The sequence below is a fragment of the Cimex lectularius genome, unplaced genomic scaffold, assembly GCF_000648675.2.
Source record: "Cimex lectularius strain Harlan isolate CLEC.00 unplaced genomic scaffold, Clec_2.1 scaffold141, whole genome shotgun sequence".
Lineage (NCBI taxonomy): Eukaryota > Metazoa > Arthropoda > Insecta > Hemiptera > Cimicidae > Cimex > Cimex lectularius.
The window spans coordinates 505,387-527,430 of NW_019392838.1; the positions used below are offsets into that span (position 1 = coordinate 505,387).

The following is a 22,044-nucleotide window of genomic DNA, read 5'->3' on the forward strand; positions in this document are numbered from 1 at the left end:
CTGAGTCGAGTGTCAAGCTCGAAACCCAAATTGATGGTTTGGGACTACCAACCAGGATTTTAGAATAGGGGAAGTAGTTTCTCGATGGTTTTGGTGTGGACGGATAATAAACTGATATCGTATTTCATCGGTAGGTGAAGAATGTCTGATGTAGGAATTATTTTTATAACTTATAATTTCCAAAGAGCAGGAAAATCGGAGTGTATGAGTAATTGTAAATAAGACTATGAAGTCGAATCCTGGAGCTTTTAGTGTACTTCCCACTGTAAGGTATGAAGGCTCTAGAATGGGAAAAGAGGAATAGGAGAGACTAGTTCTTCTTTGATCTTAGCATCAGTGTATTCGTCAGAAAAGTCAGTATGGACAATAAATAATCTGGTAAGGTAGTCTGCTAAGTTGTCAGCAATGTCCTGTTCGTTTCTTGTCTTCTCGTAGTGAGGAGGTGCTATGTCTTTTTGTCTTGTTCTACAGTCCTTTCTCAGTTTGTACGGTCGGCTTTTACGACCTATTAAAGGTACAAAAGAATATCTTAAAGGACTTGCCAAACATATCTATGAATTGTCATCGAATCACCTGACATGAATACCCTGGGTTTGTTTGTTGCTCGTAGGAATAGAATTTTCGAAGCACATATTTTTTTAACACACTGAAGGCCTCAGCCAATCCAGCGAGGATAGGCAGACCAAAATGACGACCCAATTGCAAGTTTATTTATTTAATGAAGTAGTTGCTTAAAAAAATCCGTAACATTGCGTCAGGAAATAAAGATCCTTTGTTCCTTTTTTTCCCTCGAAAAAATTCTTTTTTCCATCTCCCATAAACTGTTTTATAATTCCGGTACTTTTCATGTGTTTCAGAGGGTTTCTTTTGTCCTCAAATATGTTCCTGTAATAGCAGTCAAATTGACTATCAAGCACGGTCCAGTTTTTCAAGCCTCGGTTATTAATTGATATTTCTCTATGGAAGCATCGGAAACTTGATTCACCCCCAATTTTACACATTTAAGCGCCTTTCTAGAACATTATAATATAGTGACATAGCCAAAATCCACAATATTTCCTACCGTGTTTTTAAAAGTGTAATTAAACTGTATGATCTTGTAAAAAAATTGTTGACTTTCCAATCCAAACCTCATTCATGATTTATTACAGACATCCGATAGCTATTAGAAAGGAATCGATCATTGTGTCAAAAGGAACGCTAAATAGCTTGAGTAATTAGACCGAAAGTTGGTCACCTGGCTATCAGAGGGAACCAAGTTGGATTTTTACTAGACTTGCGTGATTGCCGTGATCAGTTTGAGTGTTTAATGGACGTTTTTGATTGAATACCCTCGGAAGAATGGGGGAGATCAACAAGTCAAATTCAGCTACCGTGAGTTGTCACCGTGAGGGGTCATCGTGGATCGGTTTGTCGTTAAAAATTGATCAGCCTTCACGCGAAAACACGGCTCAATATAACTTCAAACGACATTCCTGGAATGCTTCCAGAAAAAGGGAGGAACATGGTGATTCAAGGCACTAGGTCCAGAACTGGTTGAAATTCCGATGGAATTCCGGACCAAGGAAAATATAATAAATTGATTTATTGAAAGATTTGATTACGGGTACGAAGCCTATTTTACAACCAATAACTAACAATAGTTTCGTAAAAGTAGCCATTATATTTTTCTGGATAAATTGATAAAGCTATACATTGGTTCAATAAGGGAGAATATTCTTGTCATAGTTTATTTTTATAGGTTTTAACTATTCCAAGAAAAAGTAGATGATTCATTGTTGGCGAGAGCAAATTGAATTATCGTTCTGCCAGGTCATCCTTATCACAAGAATGTGTTCAGCTGGGTGATAATGTTAGGGAAGAAAATATGACTAGAAAAAGTAAATAAAAAAGTGTCATAAAATGATCTCGTTTTTATACCGACTATTCTGAACAAAAAGGCATAAAGATTATGCAGACTCAGGATGAAAGGTTCAATTCGGAGTTTCTTCAAAAAAGATTTACCATCCGATGAAGCTACTTTTAATAATGATAGATCAATCAATCAATGGATTGATTCGCCACAACAGCCATTACTGATCGATCGTTAACCCAAAGCGTCTTTGAAATTAATCATCGACATTAATGATCAGTAAATGTGCCGTGTGGAATTTTAATCAATTTATCAGTCCTAAGAATTTCAAGAGTACTGACGACATTTTTATGAAAAACCTTTGGGAGAAAATCGAGCCAAAACGACTGTTTTTTTATGTTTTCTTTGTAAAACTAAAGGTAACTAATAAAAGCAGAAAGACTGTTGAACGAATAGATCGAAAATATGTATACAAAAAGAAACTTGAAATACAAAATTTTTGATCATTTTTTACACATAAATAAATAATGTCAACGGTTTTAATTTTAAATTGACAAGCACTATTTAATGCTTTAGTAAAGTCCATGTTTTACTGTAAAAATACAACGTTATTTAACTTTTTCATGGCACACAATTAACATATTTTTAATCTAGCAAGAGAATCTTTGACTTGGGATTTTTATAGTTTGTCTTTATAAAGAAATATTTGTAATCAGGGGGACTTAAAACTATACAGGGTGTACCACGAACAGACGTCAAAATTTCAGGAGTTTATCTTACATCTTAAATTGGACAAAGTCCTTATTGTTTCAAAGTCTGACCAGATATAGTACTTTTAAGCTACTTGAACGTTTCACAGTTTTTTTCTGTTCACTCAATTAATTTTTTCTGTAGTGTAACCAATTTCCTCGGTTCAGTAAATACTGACAAAAACGGCGGTTGGACATAGATAATTTCCAATCCAATCCAATAATCCTAAAACCTCAAATAATCAAAATTATGAAAGTATGAAAGAAGGAGCTACTGAATTCACGATCAGGGTCTCAATCCAAGAACTTTATTCGTTTCTGCCCTCGTTTCTGGCGTGAAAGCTCCTATTTCCTCTAAAAACACAAAACAACCTGGGGGTTATCATGCGATAAAAACAATTATTTAAAAAGAAAACATATCCGATGTTTTAATTGGTTTTCCGTTAAAATCCCTTTTGGAAATATTTACTCACGCCAGTGAATGAAAGTTTGTTAGAAAACAAACTTATTAACTTTGCCTATAAACTTTTTCACCGAAAAAAATTCACCCACTCTTAGGAAAAAGTTGAAAAGTTGCCAATGAAAATATAGCAACTGGTTATCATAATTTTATTGCTTAATGTACTAATTTAAACCCGTCACCTGTGAAGTTTGAGAAATCAAATTTATTTTTAATCAGTTCAACTAGATAATTGTAAGGGATAAAATCTTAATTAAAAGACCGAATTTGTTTCCAGAGAGCCAATCCAGTAAACCAGGAGATTTATATATCGGGATTTTCTTTCAGAGGTGACAGCATAAAAAATATCTGAATCAGGTTTACATGAAAGCTCTCCCTCACTTTTTTATCCAAGGAAATTCTTCCCCGAGTTAAATAAAATAACAATACCCTTGGTTGAGAATCAGATTACATCTCCCTTTTTTAGGGGGTGGATTTTTTAAATTAAAATTTTTTATATCTTGCAATTTAACTTTATAAAAATTAAACTAATAGATTGAAAAACTTGTTTCTGTATATTATGGATCAAATTTGGGAAAGGGAGTAAGTGTAGGGGTAAAAGAGCCGATCTATACCCTAGCAAAGCCCCTTGATACGGATCCCAACTATTTTCCAAGCTTAGATCCATGCAATAAAACTCTGAGCACAGGAGCGAATAAAGAAAAATCTGAAAGGTGCACAAATTTACCTACAGACAGTCATGCAGCTAAGAAGGCACTCAATGCGTTTGCTTTCAACTCAAAACTTATTAGGGAGTGCCTAAATTGCCTAATGGCTCTCGCAACACACAAGAAAATGACTTGATAGAGGCTTCCGGGAAATAGAATATATATAAGGAAATGAACAGGCTGACCAACTAACTACCTGCTTTCAACTCTAACATCTGGAAATGCCTAAATTGCCTAATGGTTCTATGAAAACACAACAAGATTACCTTAAAGTGTTGCTAAAAAAAACTCGAAATTTTGTATCCTTTTTCAATTATATGATAAAACAAAATCCATTTACCAAACTATGAAAATTAATGTTTAGTAACGCAAAAGTTTTATTTTTATTTCTTAAAATTCACCGTTATTTTATAAACGTTTAAAGGATGATATTCCAAGTGAGGTGATCTATCATTTCTTCTGAATTCAAATCATCGTTGTAATCTTTTCTTCCTTCCTTCATGGTTTGTCATAATCTATGTCGCTGACATCTGTATGAAAAATAGAGCCTTTAGATTGAGCATGGGTAAAGGCCTTTGCAGACTTTGCAAATAAGTCCTGCAAGAACAACCACCATACGGTTTTCAGTAGTTCATCAGATGCCGGTCTTTTATTAGTGTGAAACCGGCCTCCTCGACATCATTGGCAATATTATCTCTAGTCTTGGCATATTAGGGAATACTTCAAATTTAACAGAGGAACATGAAGGCTGTAGTGATCAAAATCACACGAAGGTTATCGTCCTCGTCAACAAGAAACAAACTATTGTCAAGCAATGTCCATCGTAAGGGGCGTCGGTGGCCGCAAAGGTTTAAGCCAGAAACACACTTACCCGATGCTACGCCATGCGACGCTACCCGATGCTACCCGACGCAAATCCAAACTCCGTTTTACCATAAGGTTGCATTACCCCCGTGCACATCTACCCGATGCTATGCCACGCTAACCTACCCGACGCTCTGCTATCCCCACTGTCCAGATTTTCGTCGGGTCGCATCGAGTACAAGACAAAAGAACCGGACACTCATATTTTTATTCGAACTACATGTATTATTGTCGTTATATTATTTACAACATCCTTATTTTAATATAAACCAAATTAACTGTGATTAAAAACTAATTAGTTTTTATTTAAAAAATTAATTTTAATGGTTTGGCAGAAAATTAATCAAAACACCGGAATACGATTTTTTGATATAATGAATTTAACTAAGAATTTATTACTATACTAAAATTGGAACAATTTATTACACGGTTTTGCTCATAAAATTTAATTAACAATTTATTTCATAGTTTTTCTCGTAAAATTACACCATTTTGTAATGTCGGGTAACATCGGAACAGGACACTCATATTTTTTGTAGTTTATTTCAAACTAAGTACATGTAATTTTGTCGTTATATTAATTACAACATGTTATTTTAATGTAAACCAAATTAAACGAGATCAAAAATGCATAAGTTTTTATAAACATTGTTTAATTATGATGGTTAGGAGTAACTTTATTTAAAACAATTAAGTTTAACAAACAATTTATTAGATGGTTGTGCTCATAAAATTTAACTAACAATTTATTACAAGGTTTTGCTCAAAATAGTGCATTAAGAACAAAAGATGCGTTGCGATTGTGATAGTGATTATTGTGATAAACGCTGTGGACTGTACGCGACGTGTGCTTGCGTCGGATAGATGTGCACACCCCACCAAAACGTGGCAAGGCGTCGGGTAGCGTCGCATGGCGTAACATCGGGTAAGTGTGTTCCTGGCTTTAGGCGTTGACACGGCTCTCATCACTATAAGCTAAAGGTCCCGGGTTCGAATCCAGCGGCCCTGCATTCGAACCCAACATACTTATAAATGGGCTTTTTTTCAAAAACACCGGCGCCCTGAGGGTTGATATGACCTCTGCAGTTGCGAACCCCGTTAAAAAAATGTCAATAGCACTATGATTCGCATTGTTGAAAGATGGTTCGGTTAGCTCTCTACAATTATGATTATATTACATTTGGCGTTAAATTAGGTTGATACATTAAAGTAGGTCGATTACATACTCATTGCGCTAATGAGTGTTTTTTGAAAATCGCAAAATCGGCGTTTTTCTGTAAGGTCACTAATCGAATTTTAAGATAGTGTCACTTATTAACCTATTTTTTGGATCAAATATAAACTGAGAAAGCAAGTCTTCTTTATAGATTTCAAATTTGAATTTCCAGCTGTTTTTTCCAAGCTATTTCATAGCGACGGATTTCATTTTTTGAATGAAAGCCCTCTCCCAACTTATTTTAATTTCACCGCTTCGATGTAATAACTTTTCTCGTCTTTATCATTTCTCATAAAAAACACCTTCCCCCTTTTATAAATCTAAATCCCGGTAGGTTCTCCCTTTTCTCATTTGGTTTTCTGCGTCACAGCCTAAAGTTCAAAGTCAACTTTTGAAGAAGAGATTTGATAGATAAACGCGATTAATTCTCATCCTTTGTCATCAAACTCCTGAAAACGACATGAAGAATAAAATCAAACGAAACTTCAAAAACTCTTTTTTTTTAAAGGTCAGTTTTGCATGATTCTTTTAACAAACCTATCATATTTAAGGGTGACCTAATGGCATTGAGCTTAGGCTTAAAAGCTTAAAATTTTTTTTAAATTACTCATTCTATCAAACCGGTCCTTTCGCCGGAATCCTTCTGGGACATGAGAATAGAAAAAAATGAATGTGACGGCCGGTCGCGGGTCAGTTTCCAAGTTCGTTACCTCACAGCTCGTCTAATTATAGCGCAGTTTACGCAGTTCCCGGAGTTGGCCGCTACTCACTCATAGCAGACATCAGAAAATATGCCCACGCTGCAATAGCATTCATGAGCAAATTCAGAACTTAAAAGAAGTCGAGTGATTCACCGGGAACTAGAAGGCCGATGATAACAACTACAAGCACAGATGAAAAAACTCTAATTTTTCTCCCTCCATTCTATTTTTTTTTTTTTTTTTTTTTGAACGGCTCAAAAATAACGATAACTTATCTACACGAAATTTAGCGGAAGTTCGTAAGACTACCATAATGGCACAACTTTTTGGCCTCGGTAAATACATTAGAACCTGATACATAATATAAAACATTCATAGATTTTATGTTGATCTCATTCTTATTTTTCACACGTACTTGTTAAAATGCAAGCGTCTTTGGGGTTTTGAAACTTTTTATATTCGTGTATGTAACATCATTTCATACCATCCTGCTTATAGTTTTCTTATCTTACGGAAAAACTAAATTATCCGATAGCCTTGAAATACATGCTCAGCAAAGGTTATAAGACTATATTTAGAAAGCATTTAAATGATTAAAATATTTTTTCGGATTGTACAGCCCAGGCAAGAGCAAATAATTAATTTCGATTTCTATAGCTCATTGGTAACGACTACTTAATTTTTCGGTTTTTAGGATCTCATTGTAAAAAAAAAGATTACTTAATTTGTTCGGATTCTAGGGTCTCATTGGCAAGAACGCCCAGTTAATTTTTCGGCTTCAAGGGCTCATTGGCAAGATCGGTTACTTATTCTTTTCCCTTCAAAGGTCTCATTGGCAAGACTTGTCACTTAATTTTTTTTCGGATTCTAGGGCATCGGTAGAACCATTAATTAATTTTTTTCGGATTCTAGGTCTCATTGGCGAGAATGCCCCCTTATATTTTCAAGGAACGCTTACATTTTTTTTCGTCTTCAAGGGCTCATTGGCAAAATCGGTTACTTATTTTTCTTCCTTTCAAGGGACTCATTGGCAAGACCTGTCACTTAATTTTTTTTTCGGATTCTAGGGCATCGGTAGAACCATTAATTAATTTTTTTCGGATTCTAGGTCTCATTGGCGAGAATGCCCCCTTATATTTTCAAGGAACGCTTACATTTTTTTTTTCGTCTTCAAGGGCTCATTGGCAAAATCGGTTACTTATTTTTCTTCCTTTCAAGGGTCTCATTGGCAAGACCTGTCACTTATTTTTTTTTCGAATTCAGGGCTCATTGGCAATAATGGTTACTTAATTTCTTTTTTCGAATTGCTTATCTAAATTACACTTTTTCGGCTCTTGGATCCATTGGAAAAAATGGTCGGACACTTGTCTAATATTTTTCGACATAGTATCACTAATAAAAGTTTTATTGTATCGTTGTCTTCCTTTGAAAGTAGTTACAACAACGCGCGTGCGGCTAATAGTAAATCGATAGAATCCACATTGTTATTGTTAGCGCTAGGTAATGAATTAAGACTTAATTGTTTTATCAACTGGAGGCTGAATTTAATTTAAGGCTCATTTTGATAGATGGTTCGTCCTAGAAGGTCCATTTAGTATTTCAATGCAATAAAAAAAATTTAACAGAAACAACCCCTTAGCTTTCTCAAGATGCACCTTTAACATGTACGGCCTAAGGAAGGAATTAAATTTGAAAGCTCCTTTTCGAGAATTAAAATGTTCTTTAATTGGCATGGCCCACAGCATAGTGTCCCCTAAGGTACGGCGGCTGTCGGATGGACAAAAAAAAGGTAGGGGGTTCTTCGCGGTGCCATATTAAACGAAATACTCCGCGAAGTAGCCATTATTTTACAGTAAAACTATAAACCATTTATTTATATGGTGATTTATCATCTGAAAGTTATTATTTGAACGTTTTCAAATGGATAGACGATCAAATATAATATACGAATTAGTTGCCTACTGAAGCGAGAACTTAATTTATTGGAAGAATTTCGACTTTACCTAACTAAGATGAAAGAATTTTCTACCATGTGATTGCACCAGTTTACTAAATTATAAAATCAAATAACGTTTGCACAAAAAAAAATTATTTTCCTTTATCCATCTAGGGAAGAGTCAACCGTTCGATTGCGTTCCTCGGATAGTGGTTGCTATCGACATTAATAAAATGGCGCCAGTGGAAGGCACAAACTGGGGCACCGGTAATCTCAAAATCAAACCTAGTAAACAATGAGATAAATAAAACTCAGAACAAAAACAGACCCCGCCTGGCTATAGTTTGCCCAATGGTCGAAAGATATATCTCCCAATCGGCAAGAGTCAAGGTTGAATTAAAGAGTTTAAGTCTTGGACGCAAATCATTTTAACAAGGAAAATCGGTCGGTTTGTATATTTTTAACAAATTAAATTCACTATTTTTCGTGGTCCGCTTGACCAATTAATAACATTCATTTAATTAAGGTTTTTAAGTTGAGATAAAAAGTATGTCACGAGCGGGATTCGAACCCACGACCTTCGGCTTGATACGCCGCTACTCTACCAATTGAGCTATCGTGACTTCGGTCCCCTCGGGCACTAACTTCCCATCTCAACCCCACCTTTTGAATTTTCCCTCCATTTTGCCATTTTTCAAATGTCGTGTAATCGGATTGGATTCTCGGCGACAAATGAGATGGCCACGGAGAGCTTTAGTGAAGTGTACTTGATTTTAAACAATTAAATTCACTATTTTTCGTGGTCCGCTTGACCAATTAATAACATTCAATTAATTAAGGTTTTTAAGTTGAGATAAAAAGTCAGTGTCACGAGCGGGATTCGAACCCACGACCTTCGGCTTGATACGCCGCTACTCTACCACTTGAGCTATCGTGACTTCGATCCCTTCGGGCACTAACTTCCCATCTCAACACCACCTTTTGAATTTTCCCTCCATTTTGCCATTTTTCAAATGTCGGGTAATCGGATTGGATTCTCGGCGACAAATGAGATGGCCACGGAGAGCTTTAGTGAAGTGTACTTGATTTTAAACAATTAAATTCCCTATTTTTCGTGGTCCGCTTGACCAATTAATAACATTCAATTAATTAAGGTTTTTAAGTTGAGATAAAAAGTCAGTGTCACGAGCGGGATTCGAACCCACGACCTTCGGCTTGATACGCCGCTACCCTACCACTTGAGCTATCGTGACTTCGATCCCCTCGGGCACTAACTTCCCATCTCAACACCACCTTTTGAATTTTCTCTCCTTTTTGCCATTTTTCAAATGTTGTGTAATCGGCGACAAATGGTTCGAATCCCGCTCGTGACACTGACTTTTTATCTCAACTTAAAAACCTTAATTAATTGAATTTTTAACAAAGTTTAATTAAAGTAAAATTCCGTTAAAGTGTATCTTTTTTTCCAAAACGTGAATTTTTTCACGTTTTTAGAGTAGGTTAAACATCTCAACATCACAAGCTGCACATGTGAAATACGAGATTCAAACATTCTAATGACTCAAGCGTGTACAAACATTAAAAGTCAACGTGGAGGAGAAACACCCCTTGCATACCGAGTGTGAGTCCTGTATATACATTAACTGTGTTAACGTTTGTTACTAATAGGGCGTATAAATATTTTAATTCTGTTTAGGTTTTACACATAATAAATACTCTTTTGTACAGCAATATCTTACCTTGCTTATAAAGTTTTGAACTGGCTTAAATAAAGCCCTTATTTAATTAATTCTCTCTGAAAAGAAAAATTGTAGATTATTAAGATTTTTTTTTCAAATTAAGACATTATTCGATGTAAGAGAGAAAGTGATCTTGAACTACACAACGAGTGTTGTTCGTTTAAAAAATTTAACATTTGATGATGTTGATGATGGATACTAGGAAGTGGGGTTTTTGTTCCCCAATCGCTGCAGCCTTCTGGCTTATTGTATTTTCCTAGTGCCATAGTTGCAATCGACTCGATCCTACTTTTAAGAAGTACTACATCATTTACTGTCGCTGCTGTAATTCCATTCCTTTTGATTTCTTTGTACCCCAGGTTATGCCTTCATTGAGAGGTTGTTTCGCATTCCAATGATATGGGTGGCTATTTCTCTCCCTTCCTTGCATAATCTACAAAATGGGATCGTCATTGAATATGCTCATGCGCAGATATTTTCTGAGATGACAGTGATTGAATAGTCTTATCACTCCTCTGACTTTGGCCCTCTCCAATTGCAGCAGTGAGTTTGACAGTTTTAGTGAAGGTTGTTATAGCATAATTGTCTAGTTCCCCTAGGGTTTATCCACTTTTCTTTTGTCTTTTTTGGGTGATTTCTGGGGTGGAGGAGTCTGTGAGTGTTTTTGTTAGCCCAAGAATACATTCAGGGCTATATATGATCTAGCAGATCCTTCACTGGCAGACATGGCCAACTGTATTTGCCTCCGGGCCGGATTGGATTTTTTTTTTCACAGGCCATACGTAATATCAATGTCGAGGATTAGCCTGATCTATAAAGGTAAAAAGTTAATCCTCTGACAAATATTTTCCTTGCTGATCACCAGCCTTCTGACGTGTATCAAGAATTCTAATTGGTTCTCCGTAGAGCAAAAAAGCTTATAAAGCGTTGAAGGGATGTTTGAAAACAATAAAAGTTTTGACAATTAAAATTGAAAAATGTTAAGCAAAATTCATTTCAATTAATTAATCTTTATGAGAGGTATTGGTTGAGATAAAAAGTCAGCGTGACGAGCGGGATTCGAACCCACGATCTTCGGCTAAATACGCCGCTGCTATGCCACTTGAGCTATCGTGACCACGATCCGGTCGGACACCAACTTCTCTTCGAATCCCGCTCGTGACGTTGACTTTTTATCTCAACCACTATCTCTCATAAAGATTAATTAATTGAAAAAAGTTAATTCGTCAGTCGGACCACGAACTTAATGGGGTTAAGCAAAACACTCACAAGTAAACAAAATTTTATGATGAAATTTGTTTGTGAATAACTGTAAGTAAATCAGTACAACAAAATTAACATAATAACTAACGCGACGTTTTGAGGTTGTTGAAAAGGAAAATTAAAAAACAAATATAAGTTGAGCTAAACATTACTACATACGTCTTGGCCATTTTTTTTAAATTTCCATACATTTCATTATACAATTGCTTATAAAAATAGGCTATTAAATGCTTATAAAATAATTCATCAAATAAAAAATTAATTATTTCTAATTGAATATCAGCGGGAACGTCATAACTTGTACAGAAAATGGATTCCGGATAATAGATAAAATTTTATCAATTTTTTTAAAGAATCAAATCTCTGCTCGAAATCCTTTATTAATGCAAGGATATTTTTATTAAATGTTTGAACCTTTTCTTTTAAAATACATAAAGATACGGTGTGTAGCTTTGGAAAATGGTCAAACTTGCATTCAGCCAGATTTGTCGAAAAAAGCTCCGTTTTAAAAGCTCTTAATTTTTGTATTAAACCATGAGTAAATAAATCTTTTCCTTGTAAACATGCGTTAAATTCGTTCAAAAGTGTGAAAATATCCAAAGAAAATGCTAAATACAAATCCAATTTGGATCTAATAATCCAGGAAAATCCTCATTTTCTTTAAGCATTAAAAATATTTGTGGTGGTTAGCGACCTTAATCGATAATTATTCAGAAATGCAGAAATAAGGGTTCAGAGTCCCCACAGATTTATGTAAATGAAGTTCTTGAGCAAAAAATATACAACCCAGACAGGAAAATTTGTTTATTTGCCGAAACATGTGCAATATCGACCATTGGCGGCTGTCTTATGGCTGAGAAAAATATGCATTGACCGAAAAATCCACCGTGAATAGAACAGTAGCTGCTAGATTTTACCGAAGAGTGTCACGTGTAAATAAAATTGGTTTATTGGGGAAATCTTGAACCCGGGGAAGCTAGATTCCGGACAAACGACTTGTCCAGTTGCTTAAAAAAAGTTTATGTACATTATGTAACGTTAGACTAGGTTATGGTTAGTGTTAGGGTTAGGGATGGGCTAGATTTGGTTAAAGTTAGGAAAGAGGGAGGTTAAATTATAGTTACGGATGATTTAGGTTAGATTAGGTAGATTGTTAGGAATATAGTTGACGGTAGAGTAGGGCGAGGGACATGCTATGTTAGGTTAGGATTAGGGACGCTTTGGTTAGTGTAGATAAGTATTAGAGATGTTAGTTTTGGTAATGTCAGATGTAGTTAAGGTAATGGATGGGTTAGGTTAGATACGGAAATTGAGCTTCGTGAATTTACCGTGCCGTTGTTTTTAAAAAGTATGTCGGGGTTAAGTAACTTGGACTTTTACTTCACAGTGATGAGTTGCCGTGTCAACGGCTAAACCGTTGAAGCCACAGACGCCGCCAGTACAATTTATTTATATATTCCTGCCCCCTTATTATATTTTTAATAAAAGTCTAGAAAGAAATTTTTTGGCTTCAAAAGATTATCTATCGTGATAAACCAAAACTTAATTCAATTTTCTTGTATTGCCACTATGGGGTGGTAATAAATATAATACGATTAAAAATTGTAATTATTAAAGAGGACGCGTCATTAATAATTTTTATAAACGTCGGACGTTACGCCAAAAATTCACTCCAGGCTTTGGCATTCTCTGGGACATCGTTTCTATCAAAATGGTGAATTATTTATTAGTTCGAGGAAAACAATGTCCTTCTGAAAGGCGCGAAAATTATAATGTTCTCCTTCAATGTTCCTATGATTTCAAAGGAATATTACATCAAAGAGGGATGCAATAATTAACTGAATATAAAAAGCGAATATTTACTTATAAAGGAAAAACCTTTTACCACATTTAACCAGATTTGAATTAAGGATAATTCAACATAAGTTGTTTGCACTCAGCAAATAGATGAAAAAGTTTGATTTAAAGGTGATTTGTATAGAAAATAAATTGCAAATTGTCCAGTATAAAATTGCTACATCACGAAGGGTTGAATAGGAACCACAATAGACTTAAAGCTGTATAAAAACGAGTTTGTTCTTTATTAGCCAGTTTTCAAGCGGAACGATAAATATATTTTGCCAATCGATCTTTCTTTTATCTAACATTTTTCAAGTGGTCGGCACACTATAGAGTGGACTGATTTTACTGGATACAATGTGTAGGGATTGATGATAGTATGAAAAATATTTTAGCCTTTACATGGATTTAACGACGAGGTTTTCCCTTCACACTTCAATCCTGCTGATTCCATGTTAGATTTTAACAATGAAAATGTTACTGTTATGCACAGATTTTCTTTATTAGTCAATTAAGCAAGTATTTTCTTATTTTAATTACGCGACACGTTGTATCGCTTGACTTTTTCGTTGGGACGGAAAACAGAGTTTCTAGATCAACACTATACTTACATTTGTATATAAAATATTATAAACATTATAATAGTTCCTACATAACCAGATTTGAAGGCAATAGGTTTCTCCCGCTTTATGTCACGTTTGGACCAATGTGTCTTTTTTTCCCAACGATTTTGAATTTTTTTCACAAATTCACTAATTTCGTGGTCCGCTTGACCAATTAATAGATTACAATTAATTAAGGTTTTTTAGTTGAGATAAAAAAAGTCAATGGCACGAGCGGGATTCGAACCCACGATCTTCGGCTTGATACGCCGCTGCTCTACCACTTGAGCTATCCTGACCTCGATCCACTCGGACACCAAATTCCCATATCAACCCCACCTTTTTGACATTTTTCAAATGTCGTGTAATCGGGTTGGATTTTTTCACAAATATAACTTTTTTCCGAACAGACATGTACAATTGAATACACAATTTATAATACTCACCTATCCCTAACCCTAATTCGGACCTAGCACCAAATTACACCTAATATAACCTCAATTCTCTAACTTCCCGTCCCTAACTTTAATCTAAATAAATTAAAATTAATAAATTAATTTCTCAACAACACATCTGTTGTAAAAAAAAACGACTAACCGAAGAAGTATAAATGATAACCCTTTCTTTAAATTTGAAAATAATATTGAGTCTAATTATTAGCCCGTGACATATAAATGATGATGTACGGATTACCGATAACTCGATTTTATTTCTGAAAAAATGTTATGAAGCCAAGTAATGAAATATTAATAGCGGTTAAAAACATTACGTTAATGAAGCTCAAATTCATTGGATATGTAACTTAACATTAACCGTGATATAACCTTTCATTCTTTCAGTTTATAACCTAAACCTCATTTAACCTAAGCCGTCTAACTCTAACCTAGCTTAACTCATCGTCGCTATAGCGTCCAACTAAGCTACCCCGCCTTTAACCCTAACTCTACCACTAACCAAACTCAACCTAACCTAACGTTTATATCCTGCCTAACTTTAACAGTACCTAACTTCCCATTCCTAACTGTGTGTAATCTAGGCCGTTCCTAACCGAACCCTAGCACTAACGAAAACGACTAAATTGTATAAATGGTAATCCTTTTCATTTCTTTTTCAAATAATTGTGATCCAAGGAGTTAACAGCATTCCATATAAGTGTTGTTAAGCGGATTGCTGCTTTTCAAGAAAAATGCTTTTTCAAATGTTGAAAAATTTATAGTGGGTAAATAATGATACGTTACCGAAGCTAATATTTTGGATATGTAACCTAACCCGTCCACAACTCAAACACAAACTTTAACCAGCGTTAACCTTTCCTAACTTCAAGTCCATCATAGCTAGACTAATTTAACTCAGGCGAACCGAAGACTAAACTATCTGTACATTGACCGAACAATTTTGCAAAATGCTTGAATTAATTTCGGATCCGCGGTAGGGCTGGTATACATTTAATTATTAAATAAGAACAAAAGATTCCGGATTCAACATTTATTAAGTCTTTACAAATTATAGTAATAGATACCGGCACTTTAATCTAATTTAGCAATATTCTTTATAACTAAATTTGATTTACATATGAATTTATTATCTTATAAATAATCAAGGGTTTAAGTTCCAAAATATTTGTGTTCACTTCTTGGCGAAGAATTTAATTATCAAATCCGTAGATGCGTCAGGCGGGCAACAATAATAAGAAGAAGAACAATTTCGAGCACAACGTATCAGCACGAGATTGTTACCTGATGTCTAGTTGACGTCAGCGGATAAGATATATAGCCTCTCTTATGATTCATGCGGCGGTTAGATAAAGTGCCTTCACAATGGCGGCTTTTGTCTAGGGCAGACAACACGACGGGTTTGGTAATTTTCTGGTTATCCAAACTGAACACCGGACTGACACTTCATAAAACAAGAGGTTTTCGTTCACGCATGCGCACAAAGAATGCGGTCTTGACACTATTAAAGTTATTCAGAGACTGTTACAAGCATCTGATCATAGACCAGAGGCCTACAAAGACAAAAGAACTCAAACCCATGGCATCTAAATAATTACTTTAATATTGTTGGCCACAACACTATCATAACCCTAATTTACCTAACCCATTTCTGACCAAAAACTAATACTACTAATACTAGCATAAAAGCATATCCACGTTTACCCGTTAAAAAAAATTGTTAAGCATACACAGATTAGTGGTAAAAAAAAAAGTAGAAATTGAGGGAGAGGCATTAATAGATAGATAAATAAAAAAGATCAATAATCGATTTATTGATAAATAAGTACACACACATAGAGTTCATATAGAGATAATGATGAATATATAATTAGTTTTGTTGGATAAGAGAGGAAAGGATCAAATGAGCATATAGTAAAATGTATATATAGCTAAATAAATGTATAGTGAATATAGTATAAATTGAAATAAATATATATACAGTGAAAGGATCAAACATACACACAGTAAAATGTATATATTCAAAAAAGTTACTCCTTAAATAAACACGTTTTGAAAAGTCGGAAGTTATGGTTTTCATAGAAACGAATTCACGCGCTTAACTATTGGCCCGAATATCTCTTGTGGGAATCGAAGAATGATCGATGATCTATGAGAGGACGAGAGGGAAAACACAGAAAGAAATGATAATAAGCCGAAAGTAAAATCTACGAATCAAATCTTATTTCTTTTTTCCTGTGGGAATATGCAGGTGGGAAATCACATTAGAACGCTGAAGAGTGAAATTAACTTCTTGTTTATAAATTAAACACCCTTTAGATTTAAATTTTAAAAAATGCTGTAAAACTTGTTGAAATTTGAAAAAAGAATTCCGTTCACAGATTAAAATTAATTAATTTCGGACATGCTTTCAACACGGCAGCAACCTCATTTTAATATTTGTTTACAGTTTCAATTTAAGCGTGTGATGAATGGACAAATCAGTCATGTCCTATTTTTTAAGGTTTTCATTTTTCTTTCTCGGGTTCAATGATTTAATGGGTTTATTTTTGAGTGGAAAATATGGGATTTCTCAGTGACTAGTGTTGGTCGAAAGTCGGATTCGAAAAATTATTGAATCTAAAAATTTACGAAGTTCGGCATGACCAGTCCCTATCAATGGCTGGCCCAGGCCCTATAACGGAGGGGGCTCTGTAATCTATTCTGGGACACAGGGTATATAGATGAAAACGGCGTTTCTTCGCTCTGGCGCTTTGCATTCCTGCCGAACGTAAAAACAGACATTTCGTAACTTTCTCAAATAGTGGTTTACCACCACATATCTCCATAACACAAAAGAAAAATAAGAGATTTTTTCGATTTGTAACTTCAAGTGACTAAAACAATTTTAGACCCTAGGATGAAAACCTAAGTGGGCCATAAATTTTAAATTTATTTTATAGGAATTTACAGAATTTCTTCATTTTCATTTTTTAAGATTATAAATTTGATTCTGTCAGTCGATCCATAGTTGTAAAATAGCCCACTGATAGGAAAACAGCCAGGTTAAGCACAGAGATAAACGTTGGACACGTGCCCAAGCCTACAGTCTATGTTGAATTAGTCACAAGAAAACAATACAACCATAAACACAACTAAACAATAATAGAGAGATAGGATGATAATAATGAGAGTAATAAAACGATTTTTTTACATAAACTCATTTATAATAAAAATATATAGGAAATTAGGGATAGGTAACGTTAGGGTTAAATAGGGGGGGTTTGGCTATGTGGGGGGGGGGTAAAGTTAGCGTAAGAGACTGGTTAGGATAAGTTAGGTTAGGCTTAGTTTGTGTTAAGGGTTAGGGGTTAGGTTCCATACCCAACAGAAATTGAGCTACATCAACTTTCTATTTTCAACCTTTTAGAATTTTTCAACAGTTGAAGACGTGAAAATAACATTTTTTCAGAATTAAAATCAGGTTGTCTGTAAGCCGTACATCATCACTTATCTCTTATGTGTCAATACCTACGCTCAAAATTCTTTTCACAATCAAAGAAATGGTTTCCATTTATACTATTTTCTTCGGTTAGTCGATTTCATACAAGACGTGTTGTTGATAAATTGGTTTATGTATGAATTTGAGTAGTGTTAGGGATAGGGTTAGGGATTGGTGAGTTTTCACAAACCGTATATTCAGTTGTTCATGTTTGTTTGGGAGAAAAATCCAAAATCGTTGAAAAACAAGTAGTCCAAAACCTATTATTTTCAAAAATGGTCATTTAAAACTATTAAATGTTTACAATATGTTATATATCAGTACAATGTTTAGCTAGGAACTCGGTTTTTGAAAAAAAGGTTCCTTCCAAGGAAAACGTCATGCTTTGCAACCTGTCACGCCATTAAGATAAGAAAATGTATTTAATTTTATTAATAGTTTACATTATTAATAAAGAAAATTTATGCATAACCGTAACATTCCCTTGGTTAAAATCTAATATGAAAACGAATGGATGAAAAAACCTCGTCGTAAAAGCAAATTGTACAGGAGAAATAATCTTTTTTTTCTACATTACTTACAATTAATTAGGAACTATCTTAGTCAACATAACCAATAAATAATGCTTTGTTAATTTACTTTATTTACTTTTGTACTGATTAATCACTTTTGCACAAAAATTAGCATTATGCCCTTCCATTCAACTAGGCCTAAAGATCGCTTTCGTTAAATTTTTTCCTTCGTTGAATTCAATTGATATTATTCTCATTCATAAACCTTTTTTACAACTCTCCAGTCCGGCATTTAAGTGAGTTTAACAGTGTCAGGATCATAACATTATTAGAGAAAGAATACAGCAGCGCGAAGTCGCCATGATAGGGGTTCTTAGGCGCTTCAGAGATAAAGAGCTTCACACTTAGAAGGTCAGAGTTCACCTAGGTCTACCCACGATAGATTCATCCGTCATCAGGCTTTACGAAATCGCAGCATAGCGAGAACTGATATAGGAAATCTAGATTGTTTCTGTAATAGAAATAACTAGAAGATATAATGTTTATAAGAATATTAATTTCTTTGCTATTTTTTTTTCAGAATATGTTCTTTAGACCGCCATGAGTCGCTTATCGTCAATTTTGTATTTTATTTAGCTTATTGTCCTTAGGCTTTCTACTGTAAATCCAATTTAAAAAGACAAAAGTTGAACTGTAATTTAATCATTCGTAATTTCAGCCGGTGAGAAAGCACACAATTGCTATCTTGCCCCTTCGGTTACGCCCTCTCCTACCCGTGAAAGGGTGGGTGGCAATCCCTCGAGGCGGGCTGAAAAGTTTCAAAAGGGATCTACCAAGTCGATTAGAGGGTGCGAATAAGCAGGCGTGACAGGATGACAATGTAAATGAGCGTTCAATTGAAAACGGAAAGTAGATGTGACGTTTTTTTTCCAAATATATATCATCCTATAAAGCTCTACTATAAAAAAGAAAAGAAAAAGAAGTGAAATTTTAAATTTTTAATAATTGTTTAAATAATTTACACATGAACAGATGAGAAAAGTCATTTTCCATTCTCTTCCTTTGTTATAAACTATTAACATTTACATGACTGAATATTTTATAATCGTATTCCAACCTGAAATCTAGTCGAGTTCATTAAGTTGCGAAGCTTGCGAATGACTGAATATTTATGCGCATCTTGATCATTCCTGATTATCCCGCGTCCACCTGTTATCGCGCTATTTGTAAATCCGGTTTATTGCAAGGGAGAATCAGCTCCGATTTTCTGACACATATCATAGTCGACGTTTCACGAGGAGATATCCTATGGCCAATCTACATAGTCTATACTGCTGATATACCGACACATCCTAACAGCCAAAGCGCAACCTTGAAAACACCGCAGTCCTATCCACACACTTGGACCATATCCAAGCACACCTATACCTTACTACCGAGGCTTCAAGCCACCATCATACTCCATTATTTCAAACTTTATCCTGTCCCATGCCTCCAGACCTCATATCCTTTTCCCAACCTAAAAACCTAGAGTCTAACTATTCGCTCGTTCCTCTACCTACAGTAATCTAACCTACAAACCTCACAAGGAAACACAGACATCACCAAAAATTAACAAAGACCAAGATATTCCGTTCCTGGAGGGTCTGATCTCTACTAAATTCCAGAATTTCCAATCCAAGTTATAAACCACCTCACTAGTCCGAATTCTTTCTTCAACTACCTTCCACGACCTTCTATCCTCGTCCCAACAAAAAAAAAACAAAAACGGAGAGTGTAAGTACGGACTAGGCCTTCTCCTCACTGTCCCACTTTCTGAGAACCACATGACGATCTCACTCAGACCTGCCCATCACATAACCAACAAGGTAATCTTCATTCTGCCATGCCCGTAGAATACAAACTTGAATAATAGGTTCGTAGAACCAAGTGTAAATAACAAAATACCCTGCGGTGTAACTTCTCAGACTGATTGCCAATATCCAACGAACCCAATTCTTTTATAGTGACTGCCTGTGGTAAACTAAAGCAGTCGTCACAGTGTCAGCAATGGTTCTGCCTTCCAGGCAGCAGGCAATTAGCTTACAGCACCTAAGCAGGAGCTTATCCTACTTAAAGCAGACTCGTCGGCGGGATCTCTTCACTCACTAATATAACGAGGCGAAAACAATAGTCTCTGCAGGGAAGGGTACTCTCTGCTCGCTATAGACTTAAGCTACATCATCCGGCTCATTTCACCCACCATGAACTGCAACAACACGGCACTACCCACCGCAGACATCGTAGCTACCGTCCCTTCCTGCAAGGCGCTCAATAGCTCTAACAACCAACATCGGCCCTAGAAATGATAAATAATAAAAAGATTGAAGATCGGCCTTTTGAGGGTAATCGAAAAAAATAAAAAGCCGGTCACTAACTTACAATCCTTCGCTCTCGTCTACGTCATCAACTAGCAAATTTAACAAAAACCGAGACTTTTTCCGAGACACCTCGTTCCTGAAGGATCTGGTCCGAAGACGATTTCCACTCCAAGCTCTTCTACCATCCTTCTCTAGTAGATCAAAACTTCTCCTCACCTTACGGCCTCCGATCGCAGTCTCAACCTAAACACACAGAGTGCAAGCACTGTACGGTTCTTCTCCCGACTGCCTTAGAGTCTGGGCGTCACATGACGTTCACGCTCAGACGTCTACGTGCTTACCGCATGAACAATAGGTAATCCCTTAATCCGACCAAATCCCTGGGCTGCCCACTCGTATAATAGACTTAATAGAACTCTAACACTAAGTCTAAATAACAAGCTACCGTGTGTTGTTGACTCACCAGACGGATTTGGATTTAACGTGTCGAGCTGTGAGGCTTCCAGCATAAAACCAATCCAGTACTCTCAATCCACTCCTCACAACTTCAAATGCTCCCTCCTAGGGCACCAATCATCACAGAGATGAAAACGTCCTATTTCTGGAGTATATGATCCAAATCCATAATTCCCATTCCAAGCATTACCACTATCGCACTTCACTCGCACCCAAATAATCCTCCTCTCCTTATGCCGTCCAATTCTAGTACCAACCTAAAACACTCGCTGATTTTTCTCTTCACTAGAAGTCGGTGAAAATAAAAGAAAGAAATATACGAATGTAATGTACGGGATGGTTACAGTACCGTCTTAGAAAGATCCAACAGGCAGACCACCAACAGCAATTTCACTGTTTACATTTATGAAATGGAGTTATAATCCAAATCGAGTTATTGATTACTGTTCTCTGAGAATATTATAGAGTTCGTAGGACGAGGAGTTTCCTTCGCTATAGAGCTTACCAATACCGTTGATAAGCTCCTGTTCAAACTCAAACTTTTTAATTAAAAATTGAAATATACAAGACAAAGTTTGGTAAACGGACAACAAAGATAGACAGATTGTGTAAAGGGGATAGATATTTTTATGACAATTTTCAAGATTTTCATGTAACTAAATTTTCCAGTTTTAAAATTCAAACACTTTAAAATGTTCAAAACCTCTTGTACCGTATAAAAATATAGATATGGCTTAATTCAAATTAATAATAAATAAACCAGCTCGATACAAACAAATTAGCTGGCCACTAAGAACTTATCTTTATCCATGTCTTGGGTATACGCCCACTCGAGTATAGACTGGCTTGCTCGTA

General features: G+C 35.5%; 1 non-coding gene across 1 annotated transcript; it reads right to left on the minus strand.

Annotated features, from left to right (window-relative positions):
- Positions 1-9,035: 9,035 nt before the first annotated feature.
- Trnad-auc lies at positions 9,036-9,108 on the minus strand. The gene has a single exon. It is a non-coding gene; the product is annotated as a tRNA-Asp (tRNA).
- Between the last annotated feature and the right edge of the window lie 12,936 nt (positions 9,109-22,044).